The sequence below is a fragment of the Eurypyga helias genome, unplaced genomic scaffold (assembly GCF_000690775.1).
Source record: "Eurypyga helias isolate BGI_N326 unplaced genomic scaffold, ASM69077v1 scaffold4288, whole genome shotgun sequence".
NCBI classification, from domain to species: domain Eukaryota; kingdom Metazoa; phylum Chordata; class Aves; order Eurypygiformes; family Eurypygidae; genus Eurypyga; species Eurypyga helias.
The window spans coordinates 13,259-22,476 of NW_010268759.1; the positions used below are offsets into that span (position 1 = coordinate 13,259).

The 9,218-nt window shown below is 50.1% G+C and overlaps 1 protein-coding gene across 1 annotated transcript in view; it reads left to right on the forward strand.

Moving 5' to 3' along the window:
- The window catches only part of LOC104514225 (N-acetylaspartate synthetase), a 26,592-nt gene that overhangs the window by 13,251 nt on the left and 4,123 nt on the right, over window positions 1-9,218 (forward strand). The window lies entirely within an intron of this gene.

Here is a 9,218-nt window from a genome sequence, read left to right on the forward strand (position 1 = left end):
AAACCCATGTTCAGAACCACTGAAACATGCTGTACAGCATGTTTTGGCTAAATATATGCATGACTTAAAATTGAATGTTGTGCCATTGCCCTTTTCTATCACTTCTCTTCCTTACAGGCGTAGTTTTGGGTGTGTTTGCAGAACCAGTCAGTATTCAAACGAGAGCTTGGGGAGCCCCATCCCACGTGTTGGGATTCTATTGCTGTAAAATGCAGTCAGTTACCTGCTGGGCATGACCTATTCCCAGCTCTGCTGTCCTTAAAATCATAGGATCGTTTAGGTTGGAAAAGACCTTTAAGATCATCAAGACCAACCATTAACCTAATCTGCCAAGTTTACCCTAAACTGTGTTCCCAAGCACCACATGTCTCTTAAATACCTCCAGGGATGGCGACTCAGCCACTTCCCTGGGCAGCCTGTTCATATACCTGACAACCCTTTCCATGAAGAAATTGTTCCCAATATCCAAACTAAACCCCCTCCCGGCACAACTTAAGACCGTTTCCTCTTGTCCTGTCGCTCGTTACTTGGGAGAAGAGACCAACCTCCCCTCTCTGCACCCTCCTTTCAGGGAGTTGTAGAGAGCCATGAGGTCTCCCCTGAGCCTCCTCCTCTCCAGGCTGAACACCCCCAGCTCCCTCAGCCGCTCCTCACAGGACTTGTGCTCCAGACCCTTCCCCAGCTCCGTTGCCCTTCCCTAGGCACATTCCAGCACCTCCATGTCTCTCCTGTAGTGAGGGGCTCCAAACTGAACCCAGGATTTGAGGTGCAGCCTCACCAGTGCCCAGTACAGGGGGACAATCCCTGCCCTGAGCCTGCTGGCCACACTGTGCCTGATGCAGAAGGAGATCAGGTCAGTCAAGCAGGACCTGCGCTTCATAGACCCACCCTGACTGGGTCTCATCCCCTGGTTGTCCTGTATGTGCCACATGATGGCACTCAGGATGATCTGCTCTATAACTTTCCCCAGCACCAAGGTCAGACTGAGAGGCCTGTATTTTCCTGGATTCCTACTTGTGGATGGGTGTCACACTGGCTAACCTCCAGTCCACTGGGACCTCCCTGGTTAGCCAGGACTGCTGACAGATGATGGAAAGTGGCTTGGTGAGCACTTCACCAGCTCCCTCAGTACCCTCGGATAGATCCCACCCAGACCCATAGACTTGTGGCTGTCTAAGCAGGTCACTGACCATTTCCTCTTAGACTATGGGTGCTGCATTCTGCTCCCCATCCCATGTCTTCCAGCTCAGGGGGCTGGCTACCTGGCAAACAACTGCTCTTGCTGTTAAAGACTGAGGCAAAGAAGACACTTAGTACCTCAGCCTTTTCCTCATCCTCTGCCACTGTGTTTTCCCCACGCTCAATAAAGGATGGAGATTCTCCTTAGCCTTCCCTTTGTTGCTAATATATTTATAGAAACTGGTTTTTATTGTATTTTATGGCAGTACCCACACAGGAGAGAAAAGTACCCAGATTAAGTTCTACTTGGGCTTTGGCCCTTCTAATTTTCCCCCCTGCATAACCTCATAACATTCTTGTAGTCCTCCTGGGTTGCCTGCCCCTTCTTCCTAAGATCATAAACTCTCCTTTTTTGCCTGAGTTCCAGCCAAAGCTCTGTTTATCCAGTCTGGCCGTCTTCCCCACTGGCCTATCTTCTGGCACGTGGGGATGGCCTGCTCCTGTGCCTTTAAGACTTCCTTCTTGCAGAATGTCCAGCCTTCTTGGGCTCCTTTGTCTTTCCAGACTGCCTCCCAAGGTATGCTGTCAACCAGGCTCCTAAACAGGCCCAAGTCTGCCCTCCTGAAGTCCAAGGTATCCGTTCTGCTGACCCCTCTCCTTTCCAAGAATCACAAACTCCATCATTTCATGGTCGCTGTGCCCAAGACTGCCTCCAACCATCACGTCACCCACCAGTATTTCTCTGTTCACAGACAGCAGGTCCAGTGGGCACCTTCGCTCGTTGGCTCCCTCACCAGCTGCCTCGGGAAGTTATCTTCCACAGACTCCAGGAACCTCCTGGACCGTCTCCTCTCTGCTGCATTGCCTTGATGATCCTTGATACCCCTAAGAGTAGTGTAAGCAATGTAGTCCTGTTTGCAAGGGTTTTTTGGTCTGTCACATTTTAAATATGCACATGTTTTTAGTCCCTCCCTTTTTGTAGTAGGTAGATGATATGGCTGTAAGGGGAAGGAAGCACCTCTCAGCCTTGTTTTTGACTCTGATTTAAAGAGCTCACATGCATAGATGGATTAGTTGTCCTAATGCATCATTACGCTGTAGGTGGAATTCGTCTTGTCTTCCTTATTCCTGGCTAAAAGCAGTTGTTTGCGATGAGCTAGGTAGGCTTTTGCTGTGGCCCTTTGTAGAAGAGAGGTTCTCCTGGAGGGTGACTCACATCAAAGGTTGTTGACCTCAGAGCAGCATAAAACTCCTTGGAAGTCCTTGTAGAGCTCAGAATTGCATTTATTATTTAACCTTAAGTAAATGTAACATTAGTTTCTCTCTTTGCTGTGAAGCATTTGGTGCAGTACCTCTGTAGATACACGCAATTCTGTTGAACTGAAGGGACTCTTGGTTAAATTTAGACCAGAGAAGTAATGATGGATAGCAAAAATAAGATTGCTTCTGTCTGTTTTCCCCATATGATTTATGGCTAGGCCAACTGCTAAGCTAAAAGGAAGTAATTTGATGATTATTGCTCAGTGCCTTTCTACAGTAATGCATGTGAGGAAAAGTCACCCAGAAAATAATGAATTGTAAAGCATCCAATAATTGTAGATTTTCCAGTTTTTTCCAGTATTTGGAAGTGAAAAGTGCTGTAATGTAAATTCGTACCTTTCTGGAAGTAATAAAGCCATATAGTGTAAGATTGATGTAGAAGATGGAGACTAAGCTATAACAATGTCCTTTTAAGGAGCCAGCTTAAAATATAACCAGCAACACATTTGATCTTGTAAACTAAATTAAACTAAGGAGAAGCTAATTGTCATGTCAGTCCTCTGGAATATTTGCTGGAGGATGCAGGCTGGCAAAGCTGGCTGGAGGACTTGAGCTCTTTTTTTCGTCTTTTAAACTTCTAACTAAAACCCAGCTTAAATTCTGAAGCATTGGTTTGCTTAAGGTCTGACTCTGCAGTTGGTAGGCTTAGTGCAGATTTTGGATGCATAGGGAACATCTAGTCTGAAAGTACTTTTAAATACTTTTTTTTTTAGTTTTGTCCATTTGTGCAGAGCAGTCTGTTCTGCTGAGCCAGCCCCATTGAGCTGGGACTCATCATCCAGTTAGCCCTGAGGACAATGCCGGGCCAAAATCACATATTCTAGTCTTTATCCGCTCCTTTAAGCTATTTAATTCTTTGCTTATCGATAACAATTGCTCACATGCCAAAACCACAGACAATGCCCGGTTTCTCAAACTGGGATTTCTCTTGATGACCCAGCAGGTAGACCCCAATGGCTACATCAGTGGTTTTGTCTCTCCTTTCTCTGTAGCGTGTCCTTCTCTTTCAATAGCGGAGAGCGGCGTGATGGACCAGGCTAAATATGCCCTGATAACCAGGGTACTTCTAATCCCCCCTAACTGCTTCTGCAGCTTTTTCTTGAACAGTTGGTACACGTTGGCTTTATTACAGTCTTTGCTTTTCAAGGTGCATCACGGCCAGCAAAAAGAGCCAGATACAAGATTTTTAAAGTCCTGCTGTTGCACTTCTTAATATAGCACCCTCTGAAATGTGCTGGAAGGGCTGTCTTTACCTTGTCTGTGGCATCGCTGTCTCATCAAAAGCCTGTTCCTGAGATGTGCCGAGCACTTCCTGGGACTTTGCGGAGCTCCACCGGCACGGTCAGGCCTGGTGACGCTCTGTGCCCTGCGGGACTGAAGCCTGTTCGAAAAATCAACCCGAGAAGTGCTGACTTGGGGTATGGCCACTAACAGCTTGCGTTGATCCGGACGTCCAGGCTGGGTCCTCTTGAAGCCGTAGAAGACTAAGGAGCATGGATAGGAGCTGTCACAGGTGTTTCAGGCGAACAAGGTGAGGTTTAAAGCAAAGGTTTGAAGAGGAGTAGGAATGCCTGCTGGATTACATCCCCAGCAGTGACACAGGAGATGCTGTTTAGGACCAAACCTTGCCACTTTCTGAAGTCCCATTGCTACAGAACATGCTTTTCTTCTCTCCAGTCAAAATATTAGCATGAAAGTAAACTATAGCTGTCAACAACTTAGCAGTTTTCAAGGGGCTCTGACACCCCAAAATGCTGAGCTGGTTGCTCGGGATCAAATCCTCCATCTCTCTTCATGCTGTGTAGGTGATCTCATTGCCGGCTGCCCAGATGCCCCATGAATCAAGGGGTGTCACCCACCCTCGGCATATAGATGCGCTGCCCTGTGCCCTTCCAGCATGGAATTATTTATGACAGGGCAATGAATCCTGCAGTGGTAGGTTATGTGGAGTTATTTATGAGGAGGAAAGGGCCCCACAGCATTTCTAATTTCATGCATGAACAATTTTTTGTGTGTGTGTGTCCCTGACATTTTCTTGTTCCCCCAAGCCTGGGCCTTGTCTGGTGTAGGGGGGATGCTCATGAGTGTCAGAGTGTTGGAGTCAGGGTCTCTCACATCTCACCTGGTTTCCATGGCCATAAACTACTCTGAAATGCCATTATTTTGTAGGAGCCTTCTGGGAATGCCTTTTAACTGGAGTCAGGTGTAGAGTTGTTAGCAGAAGATGTGGGAGCTGTTATGCAGCCCAGCTTGAAGCCAAGGGGGACTAGAAAGGTGGAAGGGAGAGAAGCTCAAGACATGGGAAAAGTGAAGGTAAGGATTGGATAATAACGTGCCTCATAAAGACAGAAACAAATCCCTGCCCATCCTGGCTAGCTGAGCAGTGGCAGTCAGTAGCAGGTACGGTTGCCTGTCATAGATTAGTCCTGTGCCCCAGCTGCCTGTGTCTGTGGCAGGTTGGCAGCGATGTGCCACATCTGTGCCCCAAACTCCTTCTACGGGCAGCTGCCTTCGCATCCCGGCAGCTGCACTCTCCCCAAAAGTGCCTCCTTTCTCCCTTGGTGTTGACGTAGCTCAGCTGGTCTGCCCTGCATTTTGCCAAGGATGGGAGGGGGAAGGAGGAGGGAGAGTTACCTCAAGTGCTGCGTTCTTCTGCTCCCTCTTCAAAATCCAGACAGGATAAAAGGGCAGGGATTTAAATGGCATCAGCGATGCACAGCCAGCTTTGGGCTGAGGACTCTGTCCACTTGCTGCTGCACACAGCTTCCATGCTTAAAGCAATGTATATAAATAGTGCTGGCAGGAGTAGAGGCGAGACGCTGAACTTTGGGGCTGTTTAATCTGTTATCTATGAATAAATAGTAATTGCACAGCATTGTGTCCAGTGCAGGCCACCCCCTGGTACCCTCAGTGCTGCCTTGCTCGCACCACCCCTGCTTGGCAGAAAGGGCTGCTGCTCTGGCCAAAATCACACTGAAAGATGGCACAGGAGGCCGAACAAGTAACTCCAAGGGCAAATATTTAAAGCTTCATGATGCAACAGCGTGTTGCATTTCCTCTGCTGTGGTATTTCCGTGCGGTGGTGTTGCGCCGGGCTGTGCCGCAGTACGTCAGCGGGTTGCAGGGTGGAGTTTGGGGGCATTCGGATCTCTAGGATTAGCAAGGCTGTCGCTTTTGGCAAGCTTTTCTGTGGTGGGTATATTAAGAGCAAGGGACACAGGCAATTGCAGGTCCTGCCCTATGGGGAGGGAGGGGTTGGGTTTGGGTGGTGTTTTTCTTTTTTCCCCCCTTTTGCTCCTTTGTAGCAGCCTGGGGGAAAATCTAGGATAGAGGGGGATATTTGCCCTGTGCAGGATGCTGCTTTTCCCAGCAAAGCCCTGAGGACACACACTGAGCCTGTGGGCAGCCTCTCTCCCTCCCAGAGCTCACACCTGCGTGTCACAGCTCTGCCAGGGACGCAGCTTCTTCATTTGTAACTTGGGGTGGGCTGGCCAGAGTTCTTCATAACGGCTTCCTTTTTCTCACGGTGGCCAGCCCTCGGATGCTGTCCCAGCTCTGTTGTAAGGTTGCCAAGGAGCTGGCGTTGGCCTGGTGGGTTCCCAGAGGTGATGGTGGTAGCTGCTGACCCCTCATCTAGATGATGCTGCCGGTCCCCTCGTCTGGATGATGCTCTGAGGACATCACCCTGAACAGCTTTGAGCCGGGAGGGGAATTGCTCACACTTGCATCGCTGTGACACGCTAAAGCAGAACTGAAAATCGCAGTCTGTGCTGGAAGGGACGTTGCCTTGAGAGAGCTGCGTGTCTGTCTGGAAATTATGTTCCACAAATAACCCCCAGTGAGAGCTCAGCGGCAAAAGATAGCAGTACCACCCTTCATGAAAGACGGAAAAGACTGGCCTGCCTCTGAGCAAGTTTTCCATACTTGCTCTTGCTGTGCTTCCATGGAAATCCCTTTCTTGCAGGGATGCAGCCCCTGAAAGCAGGGATGAGTTTTTACCTGGCTCAGCCCTCGGTGTGTGGGTGCTGGCACAGGGGAGGACCCAAGTGTGAGTTCAGGATGTTTTGGGGCGGCAAAGCTTTTCTTGCTTCTGTGGAAATACTAGGATTTACTAGAAAACAATGAATTTTAAAAGTACCTGTCAAGCAGAGCTTTGCTTTTTCGGAGCAGCACACTGCTGTTAAATTCTGGTTTTCGGGGCAGCGCTCCTCGAGCTCTGTGGGACTTAGGAAAGCTGTGGGAGCCTGCTGTAGTCAGTCACGTAGGGCTCATGCTGGTGGGGAAGGCTGATGTCTCATTTTCCCCCTCTCTTTTAGCAGTACTCTCTGCTCTTGCTTTTGGCTCCAATCTTTCCACCCATCCACCCACTGGCCTTTTATTCACCAAAGGCTGTAGAAGAATTTGCAGCAAAAATAAATGAGTTTATTTTCACCCGCCGTCCTCGTCGGCTGCGTGGGGGAGAGCTGCGCAGCTCATGACAGTGGGGGAGAGCGGGAGAGGAGGCTTGCAAGCACAGCTGGGGCGTCGCAGGAGCGGTGGGAGCGTTGGGTGGAGGGTAAGCGGCCAGCGTGGTCACTGCTCTGGGGAAGTCCCCGGGTGTGGAGCCTGAGGGCAGCCTACGCTCTGGAGAGGGCTGGGTGGATTAGAAGAATGCTCTCTTTTGGCCCTCAAAGGGTGGGAATCATCTTTAAGTTTAGAGCAGAAAGGCGCTGCCAACATGTGTCCTTTCAGGCCTTGGGTGCCATCAGCTGTGAAACCACGTCTGACCTTGCCATGAAGCATGAGCAACCCAAAATAGTCTTCCTTGTTACAGATATCACAAGCACTTTGTGCCTTTTTCATAGATGTGTGTGTCGCAAGGCGGGTGGTTTGTTTTTTCTTCTCACAGAAGGGTTTGGGTTGGAAGGGACCTTAAAGACCGTCTAGTCCAACCCCCTGGGCAGGGACACCTTCAACCAGACCAGGTTGCTCCCAGCCTCATCCAGCCTGTCCCTGAACACTTCCAAAGATGGAGCACCCACGGCCAGCATGTTCCAGTGCCTCACCCCCTCATCGTAAAAAATTCTTCCTTTATTATGGCTTTCGCCCACAAGTTCCTGAAGTTTAGACTCTGCGTGGTGAGGCAGCAGGCTGGGGGAGTGGGGAGAGCCAGGCAAGGCAGTGGTGGGCTTTCCATGGCTGCTGCTCCTTTGCCTGTTGGGAGCCTGGAGGGGTTGGGTCGGCTCAGGAGGCAAGGGACAGTGCTGCAAAGAGGGTTGGTGTTTGGCTGGAAACAGCTAATGCCTCCAGCAGGTACCTCCAGCGTTTGAGTGGTGTTCCTGGGGCAGCTGTAGTTCCGTGCAAGGCGTCTGTGAAGAACAGACCTTGGAGTGAGCTGGAAGGGCTTGGGATGACCACAGCGGCGAGTTGGCAGGGGGACCCCAAAAGATGGAGGCCGATGAGAGTGCTGCCACGAGATGAGTGTCTGAAGGGCAGGGAGAGTTGTAGCTGTCAGGGTTTGTGTTTATCTTTGCAGCAGTGATTATTTTCAGATAGCGGTGTGAGAGAGTAAAACGTCAGCTCCTGCTATTAATAGCGCTGCAAAAGAGGCTGTTGCTCGTTACTGACAGGTGAGATGAAGTTAATTTTATTTCATCCTAGGTAGGAAAAAATGCAAAACAAAAACAGGCTCTGAGTCAATCCCATCCATCCAGAAAAGATAGGGAAGAGACTGCCCCAAACCTGGGTGGGGGGGCTGTGAAGGGATGGTGTGGCATTGCGGAGTGGTTTTTCCAGGGTGCTTCCACCCTGCTGCTGGAAGAGTGGACGTGGTGAGGAGCTGCAGCTGGCTAGGAGTGATGAAAACATGTTGAGGTTGGGTAAAAAGTCAACTGAAGTCCTTCAGGGTTCCTGCTCTGAGGGTTTGCTCAGTGGAGGGAAGGTCTCAGCCCAAGCTCAGCAGCACATGGTGGGACCCCAAAACTGCTTTCAGTATCAAATCCCCATCTGAATGGGATGCAGCTCCCTGGAGCAGGGATTTGACAACCTCATGGATGAAAGCTGCTCCTGGGCTTGTAGCCACCTTTGGAAAACTTGAGGTGCCTTTAGGATGCTGATGGATCTGGCCACGGGTGTGATCCTCCGAGCAGATGCAGACCCAAGGCGGGTAGCAGGGCAAGTGTCCTGGGGATTGGTGGCGCTGGTGTAAACGAGAGCCGAATACAATTCGCGTTGTTGGAGCAGATGTGTCCTGTCTGCTGCTAATTATAAGCGTTGCGTGCACAACACACACTGGGAGATGTGCCAGATACTATTTCTTTTCATGCTGAACTCAAAATTGTTATAATTAAGCTTTAAGGTTGTAAGTAAAAACTAACAAGGAAGCGCGGGTTTGCCCGTCATGCTGCTTGCAGCTGGGTAGGTCCCCCTGGGATGGACAGGTGTGAGGGTATGGCCTCCCTCTTGAGGGCGGTCGGAGGGGGCTGGGGGTGTGAAGGTCCTTGTGGGCTCTGCTGTGGCGGCCATGTCCAGATTTGGGTTTTAAATAGGCAGAAAATACTAGAAACGTGCTGTTTTATAGATGTGGGAAGTGTTGCTGAGTGAGCTTTAGCAGCCTCTTGGGCTTGGTGGGTGCGGAGGAGGGAAAAAGCAGGAAGGGATCACGTAACCCCGGGCCGAAAGGAGCCTAGGGTGGTATTGCTGGCCTGAGGAGAACCAGACGGGCTTGCTGGAGAAGCAGC